The following is a 16,810-nucleotide window of genomic DNA, read 5'->3' as shown; positions in this document are numbered from 1 at the left end:
AGTTTGAATAGATATAATGAACCCTTAATCGAGGGGGGCGTAGCTCAGATGGTAGAGCGCTCGCTTAGCATGCGAGAGGTACCGGGATCGATACCCGGCGCCTCCAGTTTTAAACATGAAGAATTGCTTTCTTTTTTCAGACACGAAAATATGTCAACAACTGAGTTTGAATAGATATAATGAACCCTTCTTCGAAGGGGGCGTAGCTCAGATGGTAGAGCGCTCGCTTAGCATGCGAGAGGTACCGAGATCGATATCCGGCGCCTCCAGTTTTAAACATGAAGAATTGCTTTCTTTTATCAGACACGAAAATATGTCAACAACTGAGTAAGGATAGATATAATGAACGCTTCTTCGAAGGGGGCGTAGCTCAGATGGTAGAGCGCTCGCTTAGCATGCGAGAGGTACCGGGATCGATACCCGACGCCTCCAGTTTTAAATATGAAGAATTGCTTTCTTTTTTAAGACACGAAAATATGTCAACAACTGAGTTTGAATAGATATAATGAACCCTTCTTCGAAGGGGGCGTAGCTCAGATGGTAGAGCGCTCGCTTAGCATGCGAGAGGTACCGGGATCGATACCCGGCGCCTCCAATTTTAAACCTGAAGAATTGCTTTCTTTTTTCAGACACGAAAATATGTCAACAACTGAGTTTGAATAGATATAATGAACCCTTAATCAAGGGGGGCGTAGCTCAGATGGTAGAGCGCTCGCTTAGCATGCGAGAGGTACCGGGATCGTTACCCGGCGCCTCCAGTTTTAAACATGAAGAATTGCTTTCTTTTTTCAGACACGAAAATATGTCAACAACTGAGTTTGAATAGATATAATGAACCCTTCTTCGAAGGGGGCGTAGCTCAGATGGTAGAGCGCTCGCTTAGCATGCGAGAGGTACCGAGATCGATATCCGGCGCTTCCAGTTTTAAACATGAAGAATTGCTTTCTTTTTTCAGACACGAAAATATGTCAACAACTGAGTTAGGATAGATATAATGAACCCTTCTTCGAAGGGGGCGTAGCTCAGATGGTAGAGCGCTCGCTTAGCATGCGAGAGGTACCGGGATCGATACCCGCCGCCTCCAGTTTTAAACATGAAGAATTGCTTTCTTTTATCAGACACGAAAATATGTCAACAACTGAATTAGGATAGATATAATGAACCCTTCTTCGAAGGGGGCGTAGCTCAGATGGTAGAGCGCTCGCTTAGCATGCGAGAGGTACCGGGATCGATACCCGACGCCTCCAGTTTTAAATATGAAGAATTGCTTTCTTTTTTAAGACACGAAAATATGTCAACAACTGAGTTTGAATAGATATAATGAACCCTTCTTCGAAGGGGGCGTAGCTCAGATGGTAGAGCGCTCGCTTAGCATGCGAGAGGTACCGGGATCGATACCCGGCGCCTCCAGTTTTAAATATGAAGAATTCCTTTCTTTTTTCAGACACGAAAATATGTCAACAACTGAGTTTGAATAGATATAATGACCCCTTCTTCGAATGGGGCGTAGCTCAGATGTTAGAGCGCTCGTTTAGCATGCGAGAGGTACCGGGATCGATATCCGGCGCCTCCAGTTTTAAATATGAAGAAATGCTTTCTTTTTTCAGACACGAAAATATGTCAACAACTGAGTTTGAATAGATATAATAAACCCTTCTTCGAAGGGGGTGTAGCTCAAATGGTAGAGCGCTCGCTTAGCATGCGAGAGGTGCCGGGATCGATACCCGGCGCCTCCAATTTTAAACATGAAGAATTGCTTTCTTTTTTCAGACACGAAAATATGTGAACAACTGAGTTTGAATAGATATAATGAACCCTTCTTCGAAGGGGGCGTAGCTCAGATGGTAGAGCGCTCGCTTAGCATGCGAGAGGTACCGGGATCGATACCCGGCGCCTCCAATTTTAAACCTGAAGAAATGCTTTCTTTTTTCAGACACGAAAATATGTCAACAACTGAGTTTGAATAGATATAATGAACCCTTTATCGAGGGGGGCGTAGCTCAGATGGTAGAGCGCTCGCTTAGCATGCGAGAGGTACCGGGGTCGATACCCGGCGCCTCCAGTTTTAAACATGAAGAATTGCTTTCTTTTTTCAGACACGAAAATATGTCAACAACTGAGTTTGAATAGATATAATGAACCCTTCTTCGAAGGGGGCGTAGCTCAGATGGTAGAGCGCTCGCTTAGCATGCGAGAGGTACCGAGATCGATATCCGGCGCCTCCAATTTTAAACATGAAGAATTGCTTTCTTTTTTCAGACACGAAAATATGTCAACAACTGAGTTAGGATAGATATAATGAACCCTTCTTCTAAGGGGGCGTAGCTCAGATGGTAGAGCGCTCGCTTAGCATGCGAGAGGTACCGGGATCGATACCCGGCGCCTCCAGTTTTAAATATGAAGAATTGCTTTCTTTTTTCAGACACGAAAATATGTCAACAACTGAGGTTGAATAGATATAATGAACCCTTCTTCGAAGGGGGCGTAGCTCAGATGGTAGAGCGCTCGCTTAGCATGCGAGAGGTACCGGGGTCGATATCCGGCGTCTCCAGTTTTAAATATGAAGAATTGCTTTCTTTTTTCAGACTCGAAAATATGTCAACAACTGTGTTTGAATAGATATAATGAACCCTTCTTCGAAGGGGGCGTAGCTCCGATGGTAGAGCGCTCGCTTAGCATGCGAGAGGAACCGGGATCGATACCCGGCGCCTCCAGTTTTAAATATGAAGAATTGCTTTCTTTTTTAAGACACGAAAATATGTCAACAACTAAGTTTGAATAGATATAATGAACCCTTCTTCGAAGGGGGCGTAGCTCAGATGGTAGAGCGCTCGCTTAGCATGCGAGAGGTACCGGGATCGATACCCGCCGCCTCCAGTTTTAAACATGAAGAATTGCTTTCTTTTATCAGACACGAAAATATGTCAACAACTGAGATAGGATAGATATAATGAACCCTTCTTCGAAGGGGGCGTAGCTCAGATGGTAGAGCGCTCGCTTAGCATGCGAGAGGTACCGGGATCGATACCCGGCGCCTCCAGTTTTAAATATGAAGAATTGCTTTCTTTTTTAAGACACGAAAATATGTCAACAACTGAGTTTGAATAGATATAATGAACCCTTCTTCGAAGGGGGCGTAGCTCAGATGGTAGAGCGCGCTCTTAGCATGCAAGAGGTACCGGGATCGATACCCGGCGCCTTCGGTTATAAACATAAACAATTGCTTTCTTTTTTCAGACACGAAAATATGTGAACAACTCAGTTTGAATAGATATAATGAACCCTTCTTTGAAGGGGGCGTAGCTCAGATGGTAGAGCGCTCGCTTAACATGCGAGAGGTACCGTGATCGATACCCGGCGCCTCCAGTTTTAAACATCTAGAATTGCTTTCTTTTTTCAGACACGAAAATATGTCAACAACTGAGTTTGAATAGATATAATGAACCCTTCTTCGAAGGGGGCGTAGCTCAGATGGTAGAGCACTCGCTTAGCATGCGAGAGGTACCGGGATCGATATCCGGCGCCTCCAGTTTTAAATATGAAGAAATGCTTTCTTTTTTCAAACACGAAAATATGTCAACAACTGAGTTTGAATAGATATAATGAACCCTTCTTCGAAGGGGGCGTAGCTCAGATGGTAGAGCGCTCGCTTAGCATGCGAGAGGTACGGGAATCGATACCCGGCGCCTCCAATTTTAAACATGAAGAATTGCTTTCTTTTTTCAGACACGAAAATATGTGAACAACTGAGTTTGAATAGATATAATGAACCCTTCTTCGAAGGGGGCGTAGCTCAGATGGTAGAGCGCTTGCTTAGCATGCGAGAGGTACCGGGATCGATACCCGGCGCCTCCAGTTTTAAACCTGAAGAATTGCTTTCTTTTTTCAGACACGAAAATATGTCAACAACTGAGTTTGAATAGATATAATGAACCCTTCTTCGAAGGGGGCGTAGCTCAGATGGTAGAGCGCTCGCTTAGCATGCGAGAGGTACCGGGATCGATACCCGGCGCCTCCAGTTTTAAACATGAAGAATTGCTTTCTTTTTTCAGACACGAAAATATGTCAACAACTGAGTTAGGATAGATATAATGAACCCTTCTTCGAAGGGGGCGTAGCTCAGATGGTAGAGCGCTCGCTTAGCATGCGAGAGGTACCGGGATCGATACCCGGCGCCTCCAGTTTTAAATATGAAGAATTGCTTTCTTTTTTCAGACACGAAAATATGTCAACAACTGAGTTTGAATTGATATAATGAACCCTTCTTCGAAGGGGGCGTAGCTCAGATGGTAGAGCGCTCGCTTAGCATGCGAGAGGTACCGAGATCGATACCCGGCGCCTCCAGTTTTAAATATGAAGAATTGCTTTCTTTTTTCAGACACGAAAATATGTCAACAACTGAGTTTGAATAGATATAATGAACCCTTCTTCGAAGGGGGCGTAGCTCAGATGGTAGAGCGCTCGCTTAGCATGCGAGAGGTACCGGGATCGATATCCGGCGCTTCCAGTTTTAAATATGAAGAATTGCTTTCTTTTTTCAGACACGAAAATATGTCAACAACTGAGTTTGAATAGATATAATGAACCCTTCTTCGAAGGGGGCGTAGCTCAGATGGTAGAGCGCTCGCTTAGCATGCGAGAGGTACCGGGATCGATACCCGCCGCCTCCAGTTTTAAACATGAAGAATTGCTTTCTTTTATCAGACACGAAAATATGTCAACAACTGAGTTAGGATAGATATAATGAACCCTTCTTCGAAGGGGACGTAGCTCAGATGGTAGAGCGCTCGCTTAGCATGCGAGAGGTACCGGAATCGATATCCGGCGCCTCCAGTTTTAAATATGAAGAAATGCTTTCTTTTTTCAGACACGAAAATATGTCAACAACTGAGTTTGAATAGATATAATGAACCCTTCTTCGAAGGGGGCGTAGCTCAGATGGTAGAGCGCTCGCTTAGCATGCGAGAGGTACCGGGATCGATATCCGGCGCTTCCAGTTTTAAATATGAAGAATTGCTTTCTTTTTTCAGACACGAAAATATGTGAACAACTGAGTTTGAATAGATATAATGAACCCTTCTTCGAAGGGGGCTTAACTCATATGGTAGAGCGCTCGCTTAGCATGCGAGAGGTACCGGGATCGATACCCGGAGCCTCCAGTTTTAAATATGAAGAATTGCTTTCTTTTTTCAGACACGAAAATATGTCAACAACTGAGTTTGAATAGATATAATGAACCCTTCTTCGAAGGGGGCGTAGCTCAGATGGTAGAGCGCTCGCTTAGCATGCGAGAGGTACCGAGATCGATACCCGGCGCCTCCAGTTTTAAATATGAAGAATTGCTTTCTTTTTTCAGACACGAAAATATGTCAACAACTGAGTTTGAGTAGATATAATGAACTCTTCTTCGAAGGGGGCGTAGCTCAGATGGTAGAGCGCTCGCTTAGCATGCGAGAGGTACCGGGATCGATATCCGGCGCTTCCAGTTTTAAATATGAAGAATTGCTTTCTTTTTTCAGACACGAAAATATGTCAACAACTGAGGTTGAATAGATATAATGAACCCTTCTTCGAAGGGGGCGTAGCTCAGATGGTAGAGCGCTCGCTTAGCATGCGAGAGGTACCGGGATCGATACCCGCCGCCTCCAGTTTTAAACATGAAGAATTGCTTTCTTTTATCAGACACGAAAATATGTCAACAACTGAGTTAGGATAGATATAATGAACCCTTCTTCGAAGGGGGCGTAGCTCAGATGGTAGAGCGCTCGCTTAGCATGCGAGAGGTACCGAGATCGATACCCGGCGCCTCCAGTTTTAAATATGAAGAATTGCTTTCTTTTTTAAGACACGAAAATATGTGAACAACTGAGTTTGAATAGATATAATGAACCCTTCTTCGAAGGGGGCGTAGCTCAGATGGTAGAGCGCTCGCTTAGCATGCGAGAGGTACCGGGATCGATACCCGGCGCCTCCAGTTTTAAACCTGAAGAATTGCTTTCTTTTTTCAGACACGAAAATATGTCAACAACTGAGTTTGAATAGATATAATGAACCCTTCTTCGAAGGGGGCGTAGCTCAGATGGTAGAGCGCTCGCTTAGCATGCGAGAGGTACCGGGATCGATACCCGGCGCCTCCAGTTTTAAACATGAAGAATTGCTTTCTTTTTTCAGACACGAAAATATGTCAACAACTGAGTTAGGATAGATATAATGAACCCTTCTTCGAAGGGGGCGTAGCTCAGATGGTAGAGCGCTCGCTTAGCATGCGAGAGGTACCGGGATCGATACCCGGCGCCTCCAGTTTTAAATATGAAGAATTGCTTTCTTTTTTCAGACACGAAAATATGTCAACAACTGAGTTTGAATTGATATAATGAACCCTTCTTCGAAGGGGGCGTAGCTCAGATGGTAGAGCGCTCGCTTAGCATGCGAGAGGTACCGAGATCGATACCCGGCGCCTCCAGTTTTAAATATGAAGAATTGCTTTCTTTTTTCAGACACGAAAATATGTCAACAACTGAGTTTGAATAGATATAATGAACCCTTCTTCGAAGGGGGCGTAGCTCAGATGGTAGAGCGCTCGCTTAGCATGCGAGAGGTACCGGGATCGATATCCGGCGCTTCCAGTTTTAAATATGAAGAATTGCTTTCTTTTTTCAGACACGAAAATATGTCAACAACTGAGTTTGAATAGATATAATGAACCCTTCTTCGAAGGGGGCGTAGCTCAGATGGTAGAGCGCTCGCTTAGCATGCGAGAGGTACCGGGATCGATACCCGGCGCCTCCAGTTTTAAACATGAAGAATTGCTTTCTTTTTTCAGACACGAAAATATGTCAACAACTGAGTTAGGATAGATATAATGAACCCTTCTTCGAAGGGGGCGTAGCTCAGATGGTAGAGCGCTCGCTTAGCATGCGAGAGGTACCGGGATCGATACCCGGCGCCTCCAGTTTTAAACATGAAGAATTGCTTTCTTTTTTCAGACACGAAAATATGTCAACAACTGAGTTTGAATTGATATAATGAACCCTTCTTCGAAGGGGGCGTAGCTCAGATGGTAGAGCGCTCGCTTAGCATGCGAGAGGTACCGAGATCGATACCCGGCGCCTCCAGTTTTAAATATGAAGAATTGCTTTCTTTTTTCAGACACGAAAATATGTCAACAACTGAGTTTGAATAGATATAATGAACCCTTCTTCGAAGGGGGCGTAGCTCAGATGGTAGAGCGCTCGCTTAGCATGCGAGAGGTACCGGGATCGATATCCGGCGCTTCCAGTTTTAAATATGAAGAATTGCTTTCTTTTTTCAGACACGAAAATATGTCAACAACTGAGTTTGAATAGATATAATGAACCCTTCTTCGAAGGGGGCGTAGCTCAGATGGTAGAGCGCTCGCTTAGCATGCGAGAGGTACCGGGATCGATACCCGCCGCCTCCAGTTTTAAACATGAAGAATTGCTTTCTTTTATCAGACACGAAAATATGTCAACAACTGAGTTAGGATAGATATAATGAACCCTTCTTCGAAGGGGACGTAGCTCAGATGGTAGAGCGCTCGCTTAGCATGCGAGAGGTACCGGAATCGATATCCGGCGCCTCCAGTTTTAAATATGAAGAAATGCTTTCTTTTTTCAGACACGAAAATATGTCAACAACTGAGTTTGAATAGATATAATGAACCCTTCTTCGAAGGGGGCGTAGCTCAGATGGTAGAGCGCTCGCTTAGCATGCGAGAGGTACCGGGATCGATATCCGGCGCTTCCAGTTTTAAATATGAAGAATTGCTTTCTTTTTTCAGACACGAAAATATGTGAACAACTGAGTTTGAATAGATATAATGAACCCTTCTTCGAAGGGGGCTTAACTCATATGGTAGAGCGCTCGCTTAGCATGCGAGAGGTACCGGGATCGATACCCGGAGCCTCCAGTTTTAAATATGAAGAATTGCTTTCTTTTTTCAGACACGAAAATATGTCAACAACTGAGTTTGAATAGATATAATGAACCCTTCTTCGAAGGGGGCGTAGCTCAGATGGTAGAGCGCTCGCTTAGCATGCGAGAGGTACCGAGATCGATACCCGGCGCCTCCAGTTTTAAATATGAAGAATTGCTTTCTTTTTTCAGACACGAAAATATGTCAACAACTGAGTTTGAATAGATATAATGAACTCTTCTTCGAAGGGGGCGTAGCTCAGATGGTAGAGCGCTCGCTTAGCATGCGAGAGGTACCGGGATCGATATCCGGCGCTTCCAGTTTTAAATATGAAGAATTGCTTTCTTTTTTCAGACACGAAAATATGTCAACAACTGAGTTTGAATAGATATAATGAACCCTTCTTCGAAGGGGGCGTAGCTCAGATGGTAGAGCGCTCGCTTAGCATGCGAGAGGTACCGGGATCGATACCCGCCGCCTCCAGTTTTAAACATGAAGAATTGCTTTCTTTTATCAGACACGAAAATATGTCAACAACTGAGTTAGGATAGATATAATGAACCCTTCTTCGAAGGGGGCGTAGCTCAGATGGTAGAGCGCTCGCTTAGCATGCGAGAGGTACCGAGATCGATACCCGGCGCCTCCAGTTTTAAATATGAAGAATTGCTTTCTTTTTTAAGACACGAAAATATGTGAACAACTGAGTTTGAATAGATATAATGAACCCTTCTTCGAAGGGGGCGTAGCTCAGATGGTAGAGCGCTCGCTTAGCATGCGAGAGGTACCGGGATCGATACCCGGCGCCTCCAGTTTTAAACCTGAAGAATTGCTTTCTTTTTTCAGACACGAAAATATGTCAACAACTGAGTTTGAATAGATATAATGAACCCTTCTTCGAAGGGGGCGTAGCTCAGATGGTAGAGCGCTCGCTTAGCATGCGAGAGGTACCGGGATCGATACCCGGCGCCTCCAGTTTTAAACATGAAGAATTGCTTTCTTTTTTCAGACACGAAAATATGTCAACAACTGAGTTAGGATAGATATAATGAACCCTTCTTCGAAGGGGGCGTAGCTCAGATGGTAGAGCGCTCGCTTAGCATACGAGAGGTACCGGGATCGATACCCGGCGCCTCCAGTTTTAAATATGAAGAATTGCTTTCTTTTTTCAGACACGAAAATATGTCAACAACTGAGTTTGAATTGATATAATGAACCCTTCTTCGAAGGGGGCGTAGCTCAGATGGTAGAGCGCTCGCTTAGCATGCGAGAGGTACCGAGATCGATACCCGGCGCCTCCAGTTTTAAATATGAAGAATTGCTTTCTTTTTTCAGACACGAAAATATGTCAACAACTGAGTTTGAATAGATATAATGAACCCTTCTTCGAAGGGGGCGTAGCTCAGATGGTAGAGCGCTCGCTTAGCATGCGAGAGGTACCGGGATCGATATCCGGCGCTTCCAGTTTTAAATATGAAGAATTGCTTTCTTTTTTCAGACACGAAAATATGTCAACAACTGAGTTTGAATAGATATAATGAACCCTTCTTCGAAGGGGGCGTAGCTCAGATGGTAGAGCGCTCGCTTAGCATGCGAGAGGTACCGCGATCGATACCCGCCGCCTCCAGTTTTAAACATGAAGAATTGCTTTCTTTTATCAGACACGAAAATATGTCAACAACTGAGTTAGGATAGATATAATGAACCCTTCTTCGAAGGGGACGTAGCTCAGATGGTAGAGCGCTCGCTTAGCATGCGAGAGGTACCGGAATCGATATCCGGCGCCTCCAATTTTAAATATGAAGAAATGCTTTCTTTTTTCAGACACGAAAATATGTCAACAACTGAGTTTGAATAGATATAATGAACCCTTCTTCGAAGGGGGCGTAGCTCAGATGGTAGAGCGCTCGCTTAGCATGCGAGAGGTACCGGGATCGATATCCGGCGCTTCCAGTTTTAAATATGAAGAATTGCTTTCTTTTTTCAGACACGAAAATATGTGAACAACTGAGTTTGAATAGATATAATGAACCCTTCTTCGAAGGGGGCTTAACTCATATGGTAGAGCGCTCGCTTAGCATGCGAGAGGTACCGGGATCGATACCCGGAGCCTCCAGTTTTAAATATGAAGAATTGCTTTCTTTTTTCAGACACGAAAATATGTCAACAACTGAGTTTGAATAGATATAATGAACCCTTCTTCGAAGGGGGCGTAGCTCAGATGGCAGAGCGCTCGCTTAGCATGCGAGAGGTACCGAGATCGATACCCGGCGCCTCCAGTTTTAAATATGAAGAATTGCTTTCTTTTTTCAGACACGAAAATATGTCAACAACTGAGTTTGAATAGATATAATGAACCCTTCTTCGAAGGGGGCGTAGCTCAGATGGTAGAGCGCTCGCTTAGCATGCGAGAGGTACCGGGATCGATATCCGGCGCTTCCAGTTTTAAATATGAAGAATTGCTTTCTTTTTTCAGACACGAAAATATGTCAACAACTGAGTTTGAATAGATATAATGAACCCTTCTTCGAAGGGGGCGTAGCTCAGATGGTAGAGCGCTCGCTTAGCATGCGAGAGGTACCGGGATCGATACCCGCCGCCTCCAGTTTTAAACATGAAGAATTGCTTTCTTTTATCAGACACGAAAATATGTCAACAACTGAGTTAGGATAGATATAATGAACCCTTCTTCGAAGGGGGCGTAGCTCAGATGGTAGAGCGCTCGCTTAGCATGCGAGAGGTACCGAGATCGATACCCGGCGCCTCCAGTTTTAAATATGAAGAATTGCTTTCTTTTTTAAGACACGAAAATATGTCAACAACTGAGTTTGAATAGATATAATGAACCCTTCTTCGAAGGGGACGTAGCTCAGATGGTAGAGCGCTCGCTTAGCATGCGAGAGGTACCGGAATCGATATCCGGCGCCTCCAGTTTTAAATATGAAGAAATGCTTTCTTTTTTCAGACACGAAAATATGTCAACAACTGAGTTTGAATAGATATAATGAACCCTTCTTCGAAGGGGGCGTAGCTCAGATGGTAGAGCGCTCGCTTAGCATGCGAGAGGTACCGGGATCGATATCCGGCGCTTCCAGTTTTAAATATGAAGAATTGCTTTCTTTTTTCAGACACGAAAATATGTGAACAACTGAGTTTGAATAGATATAATGAACCCTTCTTCGAAGGGGGCGTAACTCATATGGTAGAGCGCTCGCTTAGCATGCGAGAGGTACCGTGATCGATACCCGTCACCTGCAGTTTTAAACATGAAGAATTGCTTTCTTTTTTCAGACACGAAAATATGTCAACAACTGAGTTAGGATAGATATAATGAACCCTTCTTCGAAGGGGGCGTAGCTCAGATGGTAGAGCGCTAGCTTAGCATGCGAGAGGTACCGGGATCGATACCCGGCGCCTCCAGTTTCAAATATGAATTGCTATCTTTTTTCAGACACGAAAATATGTCAACAACTGAGTTTGAATAGATATAATGAACCCTTCTTCGAAGGGGGCGTAGCTCAGATGGTAGAGCGCTCGCGTAGCATGCGAGAGGTACCGGGATCGATATCCGGCGCCTCCAGTTTTAAATATGAAGAATTGCTTTCTATTTTCAGACATGAAAATATGTCAACAACTGAGTTTGAATAGATATAATGAACACTTCTTCGAAAGGGGCGTAGCTCAGATGGTAGAGCGCTCGCTTAGCATGCGAGAGGTACCGGGATCGATACCCGGCGCCTCCAGTTTTAAACATAAAGAATTGTATTCTTTTTTCAGACATGAATATATGTCAACAACTGAGTTTGAATAGATAGAATGAGCCCTCCTTCGAAGGGGGCGTAGCTCAGATGGTAGAGCGCTCGCTTAGCATGCGAGAGGTACCGGGACCGATACCCGGCGCCTCCAGTTTTAAACCTGAAGAATTGCTTTCTTTTTTCAGACACGAAAATATGTCAACAACTGAGTTTAAATAGATATAATGAACCCTTAACCGAAGGGGGCGTAGCTCAGATGGTAGAGCGCTCGCTTAGCATGCGAGAGGTACCGGGATCGATATCCGGCGCCTCCAGTTTTAAATATGAAGAATTGCTTTCTATTTTCAGACATGAAAATATGTCAACAACTGAGTTTGAATAGATATAATGAACACTTCTTCGAAGGGGACGTAGCTCAGATGGTAGAGCGCTCGCTTAGCATGCGAGAGGTACCGGAATCGATATCCGGCGCCTCCAGTTTTAAATATGAAGAAATGCTTTCTTTTTTCAGACACGAAAATATGTCAACAACTGAGTTTGAATAGATATAATGAACCCTTCTTCGAAGGGGGCGTAGCTCAGATGGTAGAGCGCTCGCTTAGCATGCGAGAGGTACCGGGATCGATATCCGGCGCTTCCAGTTTTAAATATGAAGAATTGCTTTCTTTTTTCAGACACGAAAATATGTGAACAACTGAGTTTGAATAGATATAATGAACCCTTCTTCGAAGGGGGCGTAACTCATATGGTAGAGCGCTCGCTTAGCATGCGAGAGGTACCGGGATCGATACCCGGCGCCTCCAGTTTCAAATATGAATTGCTATCTTTTTTCAGACACGAAAATATGTCAACAACTGAGTTTGAATAGATATAATGAACCCTTCTTCGAAGGGGGCGTAGCTCAGATGGTAGAGCGCTCGCTTAGCATGCGAGAGGTACCGGGATCGATATCCGGCGCCTCCAGTTTTAAATATGAAGAATTGCTTTCTATTTTCAGACATGAAAATATGTCAACAACTGAGTTTGAATAGATATAATGAACACTTCTTCGAAAGGGGCGTAGCTCAGATGGTAGAGCGCTCGCTTAGCATGCGAGAGGTACCGGGATCGATACCCGGCGCCTCCAGTTTTAAACATAAAGAATTGTATTCTTTTTTCAGACATGAATATATGTCAACAACTGAGTTTGAATAGATATAATGAACCCTTCTTCGAAGGGGGCGTAGCTCAGATGGTAGAGCGCTCGCTTAGCATGCGAGAGGTACCGGGATCGATACCCGCCGCCTCCAGTTTTAAACATGAAGAATTGCTTTCTTTTATCAGACACGAAAATATGTCAACAACTGAGTTAGGATAGATATAATGAACCCTTCTTCGAAGGGGGCGTAGCTCAGATGGTAGAGCGCTCGCTTAGCATGCGAGAGGTACCGAGATCGATACCCGGCGCCTCCAGTTTTAAATATGAAGAATTGCTTTCTTTTTTAAGACACGAAAATATGTGAACAACTGAGTTTGAATAGATATAATGAACCCTTCTTCGAAGGGGGCGTAGCTCAGATGGTAGAGCGCTCGCTTAGCATGCGAGAGGTACCGGGATCGATACCCGGCGCCTCCAGTTTTAAACCTGAAGAATTGCTTTCTTTTTTCAGACACGAAAATATGTCAACAACTGAGTTTGAATAGATATAATGAACCCTTCTTCGAAGGGGGCGTAGCTCAGATGGTAGAGCGCTCGCTTAGCATGCGAGAGGTACCGGGATCGATACCCGGCGCCTCCAGTTTTAAACATGAAGAATTGCTTTCTTTTTTCAGACACGAAAATATGTCAACAACTGAGTTAGGATAGATATAATGAACCCTTCTTCGAAGGATGCGTAGCTCAGATGGTAGAGCGCTCGCTTAGCATGCGAGAGGTACCGGGATCGATACCCGGCGCCTCCAGTTTTAAATATGAAGAATTGCTTTCTTTTTTCAGACACGAAAATATGTCAACAACTGAGTTTGAATTGATATAATGAACCCTTCTTCGAAGGGGGCGTAGCTCAGATGGTAGAGCGCTCGCTTAGCATGCGAGAGGTACCGAGATCGATACCCGGCGCCTCCAGTTTTAAATATGAAGAATTGCTTTCTTTTTTCAGACACGAAAATATGTCAACAACTGAGTTTGAATAGATATAATGAACCCTTCTTCGAAGGGGGCGTAGCTCAGATGGTAGAGCGCTCGCTTAGCATGCGAGAGGTACCGGGATCGATATCCGGCGCTTCCAGTTTTAAATATGAAGAATTGCTTTCTTTTTTCAGACACGAAAATATGTCAACAACTGAGTTTGAATAGATATAATGAACCCTTCTTCGAAGGGGGCGTAGCTCAGATGGTAGAGCGCTCGCTTAGCATGCGAGAGGTACCGGGATCGATACCCGCCGCCTCCAGTTTTAAACATGAAGAATTGCTTTCTTTTATCAGACACGAAAATATGTCAACAACTGAGTTAGGATAGATATAATGAACCCTTCTTCGAAGGGGACGTAGCTCAGATGGTAGAGCGCTCGCTTAGCATGCGAGAGGTACCGGAATCGATATCCGGCGCCTCCAGTTTTAAATATGAAGAAATGCTTTCTTTTTTCAGACACGAAAATATGTCAACAACTGAGTTTGAATAGATATAATGAACCCTTCTTCGAAGGGGGCGTAGCTCAGATGGTAGAGCGCTCGCTTAGCATGCGAGAGGTACCGGGATCGATATCCGGCGCTTCCAGTTTTAAATATGAAGAATTGCTTTCTTTTTTCAGACACGAAAATATGTGAACAACTGAGTTTGATTAGATATAATGAACCCTTCTTCGAAGGGGGCTTAACTCATATGGTAGAGCGCTCGCTTAGCATGCGAGAGGTACCGGGATCGATACCCGGAGCCTCCAGTTTTAAATATGAAGAATTGCTTTCTTTTTTCAGACACGAAAATATGTCAACAACTGAGTTTGAATAGATATAATGAACCCTTCTTCGAAGGGGGCGTAGCTCAGATGGCAGAGCGCTCGCTTAGCATGCGAGAGGTACCGAGATCGATACCCGGCGCCTCCAGTTTTAAATATGAAGAATTGCTTTCTTTTTTCAGACACGAAAATATGTCAACAACTGAGTTTGAATAGATATAATGAACCCTTCTTCGAAGGGGGCGTAGCTCAGATGGTAGAGCGCTCGCTTAGCATGCGAGAGGTACCGGGATCGATATCCGGCGTTTCCAGTTTTAAATATGAAGAATTGCTTTCTTTTTTCAGACACGAAAATATGTCAACAACTGAGTTTGAATAGATATAATGAACCCTTCTTCGAAGGGGGCGTAGCTCAGATGGTAGAGCGCTCGCTTAGCATGCGAGAGGTACCGGGATCGATACCCGCCGCCTCCAGTTTTAAACATGAAGAATTGCTTTCTTTTATCAGACACGAAAATATGTCAACAACTGAGTTTGAATAGATATAATGAACCCTTCTTCGAAGGGGACGTAGCTCAGATGGTAGCGCGCTCGCTTAGCATGCGAGAGGTACCGTGATCGATATCCGGCGCCTCCAGTTTTAAATATGAAGAAATGCTTTCTTTTTTCAGACACGAAAATATGTCAACAACTGAGTTAGGATAGATATAATGAACCCTTCTTCGAAGGGGGCGTAGCTCAGATGGTAGAGCGCTAGCTTAGCATGCGAGAGGTACCGGGATCGATACCCGGCGCCTCCAGTTTCAAATATGAATTGCTATCTTTTTTCAGACACGAAAATATGTCAACAACTGAGTTTGAATAGATATAATGAACCCTTCTTCGAAGGGGACGTAGCTCAGATGGTAGAGCGCTCGCTTAGCATGCGAGAGGTACCGGAATCGATATCCGGCGCCTCCAGTTTTAAATATGAAGAAATGCTTTCTTTTTTCAGACACGAAAATATGTCAACAACTGAGTTTGAATAGATATAATGAACCCTTCTTCGAAGGGGGCGTAGCTCAGATGGTAGAGCGCTCGCTTAGCATGCGAGAGGTACCGGGATCGATATCCGGCGCTTCCAGTTTTAAATATGAAGAATTGCTTTCTTTTTTCAGACACGAAAATATGTGAACAACTGAGTTTGATTAGATATAATGAACCCTTCTTCGAAGGGGGCTTAACTCATATGGTAGAGCGCTCGCTTAGCATGCGAGAGGTACCGGGATCGATACCCGGAGCCTCCAGTTTTAAATATGAAGAATTGCTTTCTTTTTTCAGACACGAAAATATGTCAACAACTGAGTTTGAATAGATATAATGAACCCTTCTTCGAAGGGGGCGTAGCTCAGATGGCAGAGCGCTCGCTTAGCATGCGAGAGGTACCGAGATCGATACCCGGCGCCTCCAGTTTTAAATATGAAGAATTGCTTTCTTTTTTCAGACACGAAAATATGTCAACAACTGAGTTTGAATAGATATAATGAACCCTTCTTCGAAGGGGGCGTAGCTCAGATGGTAGAGCGCTCGCTTAGCATGCGAGAGGTACCGGGATCGATATCCGGCGCTTCCAGTTTTAAATATGAAGAATTGCTTTCTTTTTTCAGACACGAAAATATGTCAACAACTGAGTTTGAATAGATATAATGAACCCTTCTTCGAAGGGGGCGTAGCTCAGATGGTAGAGCGCTCGCTTAGCATGCGAGAGGTACCGGGATCGATACCCGCCGCCTCCAGTTTTAAACATGAAGAATTGCTTTCTTTTATCAGACACGAAAATATGTCAACAACTGAGTTAGGATAGATATAATGAACCCTTCTTCGAAGGGGGCGTAGCTCAGATGGTAGAGCGCTCGCTTAGCATGCGAGAGGTACCGAGATCGATACCCGGCGCCTCCAGTTTTAAATATGAAGAATTGCTTTCTTTTTTAAGACACGAAAATATGTCAACAACTGAGTTTGAATAGATATAATGAACCCTTCTTCGAAGGGGACGTAGCTCAGATGGTAGCGCGCTCGCTTAGCATGCGAGAGGTACCGGAATCGATATCCGGCGCCTCCAGTTTTAAATATGAAGAAATGCTTTCTTTTTTCAGACACGAAAATATGTCAACAACTGAGTTTGAATAGATATAATGAACCCTTCTTC

The 16,810-nt window shown here is 44.2% G+C and overlaps 74 non-coding genes across 74 annotated transcripts; all 74 read left to right on the top strand.

Moving 5' to 3' along the window:
* Positions 1 to 33: 33 nt before the first annotated feature.
* On the top strand, positions 34 to 106 carry Trnaa-agc (transfer RNA alanine (anticodon AGC)). The gene has a single exon. It is a non-coding gene; the product is annotated as a tRNA-Ala (tRNA).
* A 253-nt stretch (positions 107 to 359) lies between these two features.
* Trnaa-agc (transfer RNA alanine (anticodon AGC)) lies at positions 360 to 432 on the top strand. The gene has a single exon. It is a non-coding gene; the product is annotated as a tRNA-Ala (tRNA).
* A 90-nt stretch (positions 433 to 522) lies between these two features.
* On the top strand, positions 523 to 595 carry Trnaa-agc (transfer RNA alanine (anticodon AGC)). Its single transcript has one exon. It is a non-coding gene; the product is annotated as a tRNA-Ala (tRNA).
* A 90-nt stretch (positions 596 to 685) lies between these two features.
* On the top strand, positions 686 to 758 carry Trnaa-agc (transfer RNA alanine (anticodon AGC)). The gene has a single exon. It is a non-coding gene; the product is annotated as a tRNA-Ala (tRNA).
* A 253-nt stretch (positions 759 to 1,011) lies between these two features.
* On the top strand, positions 1,012 to 1,084 carry Trnaa-agc (transfer RNA alanine (anticodon AGC)). Its single transcript has one exon. It is a non-coding gene; the product is annotated as a tRNA-Ala (tRNA).
* Positions 1,085 to 1,174: 90 nt separating this feature from the next.
* Positions 1,175 to 1,247, top strand: Trnaa-agc (transfer RNA alanine (anticodon AGC)). Its single transcript has one exon. It is a non-coding gene; the product is annotated as a tRNA-Ala (tRNA).
* Positions 1,248 to 1,337: 90 nt separating this feature from the next.
* On the top strand, positions 1,338 to 1,410 carry Trnaa-agc (transfer RNA alanine (anticodon AGC)). Its single transcript has one exon. It is a non-coding gene; the product is annotated as a tRNA-Ala (tRNA).
* A 253-nt stretch (positions 1,411 to 1,663) lies between these two features.
* On the top strand, positions 1,664 to 1,736 carry Trnaa-agc (transfer RNA alanine (anticodon AGC)). Its single transcript has one exon. It is a non-coding gene; the product is annotated as a tRNA-Ala (tRNA).
* Positions 1,737 to 1,826: 90 nt separating this feature from the next.
* Trnaa-agc (transfer RNA alanine (anticodon AGC)) lies at positions 1,827 to 1,899 on the top strand. The gene has a single exon. It is a non-coding gene; the product is annotated as a tRNA-Ala (tRNA).
* Positions 1,900 to 1,989: 90 nt separating this feature from the next.
* On the top strand, positions 1,990 to 2,062 carry Trnaa-agc (transfer RNA alanine (anticodon AGC)). Its single transcript has one exon. It is a non-coding gene; the product is annotated as a tRNA-Ala (tRNA).
* Positions 2,063 to 2,315: 253 nt separating this feature from the next.
* On the top strand, positions 2,316 to 2,388 carry Trnaa-agc (transfer RNA alanine (anticodon AGC)). Its single transcript has one exon. It is a non-coding gene; the product is annotated as a tRNA-Ala (tRNA).
* A 253-nt stretch (positions 2,389 to 2,641) lies between these two features.
* On the top strand, positions 2,642 to 2,714 carry Trnaa-agc (transfer RNA alanine (anticodon AGC)). The gene has a single exon. It is a non-coding gene; the product is annotated as a tRNA-Ala (tRNA).
* Positions 2,715 to 2,804: 90 nt separating this feature from the next.
* Positions 2,805 to 2,877, top strand: Trnaa-agc (transfer RNA alanine (anticodon AGC)). Its single transcript has one exon. It is a non-coding gene; the product is annotated as a tRNA-Ala (tRNA).
* A 90-nt stretch (positions 2,878 to 2,967) lies between these two features.
* Positions 2,968 to 3,040, top strand: Trnaa-agc (transfer RNA alanine (anticodon AGC)). Its single transcript has one exon. It is a non-coding gene; the product is annotated as a tRNA-Ala (tRNA).
* Positions 3,041 to 3,456: 416 nt separating this feature from the next.
* On the top strand, positions 3,457 to 3,529 carry Trnaa-agc (transfer RNA alanine (anticodon AGC)). The gene has a single exon. It is a non-coding gene; the product is annotated as a tRNA-Ala (tRNA).
* A 253-nt stretch (positions 3,530 to 3,782) lies between these two features.
* On the top strand, positions 3,783 to 3,855 carry Trnaa-agc (transfer RNA alanine (anticodon AGC)). Its single transcript has one exon. It is a non-coding gene; the product is annotated as a tRNA-Ala (tRNA).
* A 90-nt stretch (positions 3,856 to 3,945) lies between these two features.
* Positions 3,946 to 4,018, top strand: Trnaa-agc (transfer RNA alanine (anticodon AGC)). The gene has a single exon. It is a non-coding gene; the product is annotated as a tRNA-Ala (tRNA).
* Positions 4,019 to 4,108: 90 nt separating this feature from the next.
* On the top strand, positions 4,109 to 4,181 carry Trnaa-agc (transfer RNA alanine (anticodon AGC)). Its single transcript has one exon. It is a non-coding gene; the product is annotated as a tRNA-Ala (tRNA).
* Positions 4,182 to 4,271: 90 nt separating this feature from the next.
* On the top strand, positions 4,272 to 4,344 carry Trnaa-agc (transfer RNA alanine (anticodon AGC)). Its single transcript has one exon. It is a non-coding gene; the product is annotated as a tRNA-Ala (tRNA).
* A 90-nt stretch (positions 4,345 to 4,434) lies between these two features.
* Positions 4,435 to 4,507, top strand: Trnaa-agc (transfer RNA alanine (anticodon AGC)). The gene has a single exon. It is a non-coding gene; the product is annotated as a tRNA-Ala (tRNA).
* A 90-nt stretch (positions 4,508 to 4,597) lies between these two features.
* On the top strand, positions 4,598 to 4,670 carry Trnaa-agc (transfer RNA alanine (anticodon AGC)). The gene has a single exon. It is a non-coding gene; the product is annotated as a tRNA-Ala (tRNA).
* A 253-nt stretch (positions 4,671 to 4,923) lies between these two features.
* Trnaa-agc (transfer RNA alanine (anticodon AGC)) lies at positions 4,924 to 4,996 on the top strand. Its single transcript has one exon. It is a non-coding gene; the product is annotated as a tRNA-Ala (tRNA).
* A 253-nt stretch (positions 4,997 to 5,249) lies between these two features.
* Positions 5,250 to 5,322, top strand: Trnaa-agc (transfer RNA alanine (anticodon AGC)). Its single transcript has one exon. It is a non-coding gene; the product is annotated as a tRNA-Ala (tRNA).
* Positions 5,323 to 5,412: 90 nt separating this feature from the next.
* On the top strand, positions 5,413 to 5,485 carry Trnaa-agc (transfer RNA alanine (anticodon AGC)). Its single transcript has one exon. It is a non-coding gene; the product is annotated as a tRNA-Ala (tRNA).
* Positions 5,486 to 5,575: 90 nt separating this feature from the next.
* Positions 5,576 to 5,648, top strand: Trnaa-agc (transfer RNA alanine (anticodon AGC)). The gene has a single exon. It is a non-coding gene; the product is annotated as a tRNA-Ala (tRNA).
* Positions 5,649 to 5,738: 90 nt separating this feature from the next.
* On the top strand, positions 5,739 to 5,811 carry Trnaa-agc (transfer RNA alanine (anticodon AGC)). Its single transcript has one exon. It is a non-coding gene; the product is annotated as a tRNA-Ala (tRNA).
* A 90-nt stretch (positions 5,812 to 5,901) lies between these two features.
* Trnaa-agc (transfer RNA alanine (anticodon AGC)) lies at positions 5,902 to 5,974 on the top strand. Its single transcript has one exon. It is a non-coding gene; the product is annotated as a tRNA-Ala (tRNA).
* Positions 5,975 to 6,064: 90 nt separating this feature from the next.
* Positions 6,065 to 6,137, top strand: Trnaa-agc (transfer RNA alanine (anticodon AGC)). Its single transcript has one exon. It is a non-coding gene; the product is annotated as a tRNA-Ala (tRNA).
* A 90-nt stretch (positions 6,138 to 6,227) lies between these two features.
* Positions 6,228 to 6,300, top strand: Trnaa-agc (transfer RNA alanine (anticodon AGC)). The gene has a single exon. It is a non-coding gene; the product is annotated as a tRNA-Ala (tRNA).
* Positions 6,301 to 6,390: 90 nt separating this feature from the next.
* On the top strand, positions 6,391 to 6,463 carry Trnaa-agc (transfer RNA alanine (anticodon AGC)). The gene has a single exon. It is a non-coding gene; the product is annotated as a tRNA-Ala (tRNA).
* Positions 6,464 to 6,553: 90 nt separating this feature from the next.
* Trnaa-agc (transfer RNA alanine (anticodon AGC)) lies at positions 6,554 to 6,626 on the top strand. The gene has a single exon. It is a non-coding gene; the product is annotated as a tRNA-Ala (tRNA).
* A 90-nt stretch (positions 6,627 to 6,716) lies between these two features.
* Trnaa-agc (transfer RNA alanine (anticodon AGC)) lies at positions 6,717 to 6,789 on the top strand. The gene has a single exon. It is a non-coding gene; the product is annotated as a tRNA-Ala (tRNA).
* A 90-nt stretch (positions 6,790 to 6,879) lies between these two features.
* Positions 6,880 to 6,952, top strand: Trnaa-agc (transfer RNA alanine (anticodon AGC)). The gene has a single exon. It is a non-coding gene; the product is annotated as a tRNA-Ala (tRNA).
* A 90-nt stretch (positions 6,953 to 7,042) lies between these two features.
* Positions 7,043 to 7,115, top strand: Trnaa-agc (transfer RNA alanine (anticodon AGC)). The gene has a single exon. It is a non-coding gene; the product is annotated as a tRNA-Ala (tRNA).
* A 90-nt stretch (positions 7,116 to 7,205) lies between these two features.
* On the top strand, positions 7,206 to 7,278 carry Trnaa-agc (transfer RNA alanine (anticodon AGC)). The gene has a single exon. It is a non-coding gene; the product is annotated as a tRNA-Ala (tRNA).
* A 90-nt stretch (positions 7,279 to 7,368) lies between these two features.
* On the top strand, positions 7,369 to 7,441 carry Trnaa-agc (transfer RNA alanine (anticodon AGC)). The gene has a single exon. It is a non-coding gene; the product is annotated as a tRNA-Ala (tRNA).
* Positions 7,442 to 7,694: 253 nt separating this feature from the next.
* On the top strand, positions 7,695 to 7,767 carry Trnaa-agc (transfer RNA alanine (anticodon AGC)). The gene has a single exon. It is a non-coding gene; the product is annotated as a tRNA-Ala (tRNA).
* A 253-nt stretch (positions 7,768 to 8,020) lies between these two features.
* Positions 8,021 to 8,093, top strand: Trnaa-agc (transfer RNA alanine (anticodon AGC)). Its single transcript has one exon. It is a non-coding gene; the product is annotated as a tRNA-Ala (tRNA).
* A 90-nt stretch (positions 8,094 to 8,183) lies between these two features.
* On the top strand, positions 8,184 to 8,256 carry Trnaa-agc (transfer RNA alanine (anticodon AGC)). The gene has a single exon. It is a non-coding gene; the product is annotated as a tRNA-Ala (tRNA).
* A 90-nt stretch (positions 8,257 to 8,346) lies between these two features.
* Trnaa-agc (transfer RNA alanine (anticodon AGC)) lies at positions 8,347 to 8,419 on the top strand. The gene has a single exon. It is a non-coding gene; the product is annotated as a tRNA-Ala (tRNA).
* Positions 8,420 to 8,509: 90 nt separating this feature from the next.
* Trnaa-agc (transfer RNA alanine (anticodon AGC)) lies at positions 8,510 to 8,582 on the top strand. Its single transcript has one exon. It is a non-coding gene; the product is annotated as a tRNA-Ala (tRNA).
* Positions 8,583 to 8,672: 90 nt separating this feature from the next.
* Positions 8,673 to 8,745, top strand: Trnaa-agc (transfer RNA alanine (anticodon AGC)). Its single transcript has one exon. It is a non-coding gene; the product is annotated as a tRNA-Ala (tRNA).
* A 90-nt stretch (positions 8,746 to 8,835) lies between these two features.
* On the top strand, positions 8,836 to 8,908 carry Trnaa-agc (transfer RNA alanine (anticodon AGC)). The gene has a single exon. It is a non-coding gene; the product is annotated as a tRNA-Ala (tRNA).
* A 90-nt stretch (positions 8,909 to 8,998) lies between these two features.
* On the top strand, positions 8,999 to 9,071 carry Trnaa-agc (transfer RNA alanine (anticodon AGC)). Its single transcript has one exon. It is a non-coding gene; the product is annotated as a tRNA-Ala (tRNA).
* A 90-nt stretch (positions 9,072 to 9,161) lies between these two features.
* Positions 9,162 to 9,234, top strand: Trnaa-agc (transfer RNA alanine (anticodon AGC)). Its single transcript has one exon. It is a non-coding gene; the product is annotated as a tRNA-Ala (tRNA).
* A 90-nt stretch (positions 9,235 to 9,324) lies between these two features.
* On the top strand, positions 9,325 to 9,397 carry Trnaa-agc (transfer RNA alanine (anticodon AGC)). Its single transcript has one exon. It is a non-coding gene; the product is annotated as a tRNA-Ala (tRNA).
* A 416-nt stretch (positions 9,398 to 9,813) lies between these two features.
* Trnaa-agc (transfer RNA alanine (anticodon AGC)) lies at positions 9,814 to 9,886 on the top strand. The gene has a single exon. It is a non-coding gene; the product is annotated as a tRNA-Ala (tRNA).
* A 416-nt stretch (positions 9,887 to 10,302) lies between these two features.
* Trnaa-agc (transfer RNA alanine (anticodon AGC)) lies at positions 10,303 to 10,375 on the top strand. Its single transcript has one exon. It is a non-coding gene; the product is annotated as a tRNA-Ala (tRNA).
* A 90-nt stretch (positions 10,376 to 10,465) lies between these two features.
* Trnaa-agc (transfer RNA alanine (anticodon AGC)) lies at positions 10,466 to 10,538 on the top strand. The gene has a single exon. It is a non-coding gene; the product is annotated as a tRNA-Ala (tRNA).
* A 90-nt stretch (positions 10,539 to 10,628) lies between these two features.
* Positions 10,629 to 10,701, top strand: Trnaa-agc (transfer RNA alanine (anticodon AGC)). The gene has a single exon. It is a non-coding gene; the product is annotated as a tRNA-Ala (tRNA).
* Positions 10,702 to 10,954: 253 nt separating this feature from the next.
* Positions 10,955 to 11,027, top strand: Trnaa-agc (transfer RNA alanine (anticodon AGC)). Its single transcript has one exon. It is a non-coding gene; the product is annotated as a tRNA-Ala (tRNA).
* Positions 11,028 to 11,280: 253 nt separating this feature from the next.
* Positions 11,281 to 11,353, top strand: Trnaa-agc (transfer RNA alanine (anticodon AGC)). Its single transcript has one exon. It is a non-coding gene; the product is annotated as a tRNA-Ala (tRNA).
* A 250-nt stretch (positions 11,354 to 11,603) lies between these two features.
* Trnaa-agc (transfer RNA alanine (anticodon AGC)) lies at positions 11,604 to 11,676 on the top strand. Its single transcript has one exon. It is a non-coding gene; the product is annotated as a tRNA-Ala (tRNA).
* Positions 11,677 to 11,766: 90 nt separating this feature from the next.
* On the top strand, positions 11,767 to 11,839 carry Trnaa-agc (transfer RNA alanine (anticodon AGC)). The gene has a single exon. It is a non-coding gene; the product is annotated as a tRNA-Ala (tRNA).
* A 90-nt stretch (positions 11,840 to 11,929) lies between these two features.
* On the top strand, positions 11,930 to 12,002 carry Trnaa-agc (transfer RNA alanine (anticodon AGC)). The gene has a single exon. It is a non-coding gene; the product is annotated as a tRNA-Ala (tRNA).
* A 253-nt stretch (positions 12,003 to 12,255) lies between these two features.
* Trnaa-agc (transfer RNA alanine (anticodon AGC)) lies at positions 12,256 to 12,328 on the top strand. The gene has a single exon. It is a non-coding gene; the product is annotated as a tRNA-Ala (tRNA).
* Positions 12,329 to 12,578: 250 nt separating this feature from the next.
* Trnaa-agc (transfer RNA alanine (anticodon AGC)) lies at positions 12,579 to 12,651 on the top strand. The gene has a single exon. It is a non-coding gene; the product is annotated as a tRNA-Ala (tRNA).
* Positions 12,652 to 12,741: 90 nt separating this feature from the next.
* On the top strand, positions 12,742 to 12,814 carry Trnaa-agc (transfer RNA alanine (anticodon AGC)). Its single transcript has one exon. It is a non-coding gene; the product is annotated as a tRNA-Ala (tRNA).
* Positions 12,815 to 12,904: 90 nt separating this feature from the next.
* Trnaa-agc (transfer RNA alanine (anticodon AGC)) lies at positions 12,905 to 12,977 on the top strand. The gene has a single exon. It is a non-coding gene; the product is annotated as a tRNA-Ala (tRNA).
* Positions 12,978 to 13,067: 90 nt separating this feature from the next.
* Trnaa-agc (transfer RNA alanine (anticodon AGC)) lies at positions 13,068 to 13,140 on the top strand. Its single transcript has one exon. It is a non-coding gene; the product is annotated as a tRNA-Ala (tRNA).
* Positions 13,141 to 13,230: 90 nt separating this feature from the next.
* Positions 13,231 to 13,303, top strand: Trnaa-agc (transfer RNA alanine (anticodon AGC)). The gene has a single exon. It is a non-coding gene; the product is annotated as a tRNA-Ala (tRNA).
* Positions 13,304 to 13,393: 90 nt separating this feature from the next.
* On the top strand, positions 13,394 to 13,466 carry Trnaa-agc (transfer RNA alanine (anticodon AGC)). Its single transcript has one exon. It is a non-coding gene; the product is annotated as a tRNA-Ala (tRNA).
* A 90-nt stretch (positions 13,467 to 13,556) lies between these two features.
* On the top strand, positions 13,557 to 13,629 carry Trnaa-agc (transfer RNA alanine (anticodon AGC)). Its single transcript has one exon. It is a non-coding gene; the product is annotated as a tRNA-Ala (tRNA).
* A 90-nt stretch (positions 13,630 to 13,719) lies between these two features.
* Positions 13,720 to 13,792, top strand: Trnaa-agc (transfer RNA alanine (anticodon AGC)). The gene has a single exon. It is a non-coding gene; the product is annotated as a tRNA-Ala (tRNA).
* Positions 13,793 to 13,882: 90 nt separating this feature from the next.
* On the top strand, positions 13,883 to 13,955 carry Trnaa-agc (transfer RNA alanine (anticodon AGC)). Its single transcript has one exon. It is a non-coding gene; the product is annotated as a tRNA-Ala (tRNA).
* Positions 13,956 to 14,045: 90 nt separating this feature from the next.
* On the top strand, positions 14,046 to 14,118 carry Trnaa-agc (transfer RNA alanine (anticodon AGC)). The gene has a single exon. It is a non-coding gene; the product is annotated as a tRNA-Ala (tRNA).
* A 253-nt stretch (positions 14,119 to 14,371) lies between these two features.
* Trnaa-agc (transfer RNA alanine (anticodon AGC)) lies at positions 14,372 to 14,444 on the top strand. The gene has a single exon. It is a non-coding gene; the product is annotated as a tRNA-Ala (tRNA).
* Positions 14,445 to 14,860: 416 nt separating this feature from the next.
* Positions 14,861 to 14,933, top strand: Trnaa-agc (transfer RNA alanine (anticodon AGC)). The gene has a single exon. It is a non-coding gene; the product is annotated as a tRNA-Ala (tRNA).
* A 90-nt stretch (positions 14,934 to 15,023) lies between these two features.
* On the top strand, positions 15,024 to 15,096 carry Trnaa-agc (transfer RNA alanine (anticodon AGC)). Its single transcript has one exon. It is a non-coding gene; the product is annotated as a tRNA-Ala (tRNA).
* A 253-nt stretch (positions 15,097 to 15,349) lies between these two features.
* Trnaa-agc (transfer RNA alanine (anticodon AGC)) lies at positions 15,350 to 15,422 on the top strand. The gene has a single exon. It is a non-coding gene; the product is annotated as a tRNA-Ala (tRNA).
* Positions 15,423 to 15,672: 250 nt separating this feature from the next.
* Trnaa-agc (transfer RNA alanine (anticodon AGC)) lies at positions 15,673 to 15,745 on the top strand. Its single transcript has one exon. It is a non-coding gene; the product is annotated as a tRNA-Ala (tRNA).
* A 416-nt stretch (positions 15,746 to 16,161) lies between these two features.
* Positions 16,162 to 16,234, top strand: Trnaa-agc (transfer RNA alanine (anticodon AGC)). Its single transcript has one exon. It is a non-coding gene; the product is annotated as a tRNA-Ala (tRNA).
* Positions 16,235 to 16,324: 90 nt separating this feature from the next.
* On the top strand, positions 16,325 to 16,397 carry Trnaa-agc (transfer RNA alanine (anticodon AGC)). Its single transcript has one exon. It is a non-coding gene; the product is annotated as a tRNA-Ala (tRNA).
* A 90-nt stretch (positions 16,398 to 16,487) lies between these two features.
* Trnaa-agc (transfer RNA alanine (anticodon AGC)) lies at positions 16,488 to 16,560 on the top strand. Its single transcript has one exon. It is a non-coding gene; the product is annotated as a tRNA-Ala (tRNA).
* The last annotated feature ends 250 nt before the right edge of the window (positions 16,561 to 16,810 follow it).

Source organism: Argiope bruennichi, chromosome 3, assembly GCF_947563725.1.
Source record: "Argiope bruennichi chromosome 3, qqArgBrue1.1, whole genome shotgun sequence".
In the NCBI taxonomy this organism is placed as follows: domain Eukaryota; kingdom Metazoa; phylum Arthropoda; class Arachnida; order Araneae; family Araneidae; genus Argiope; species Argiope bruennichi.
Note: the sequence above shows the minus strand (reverse complement) of the source record. Positions and strands in the feature narration are given on the sequence as shown.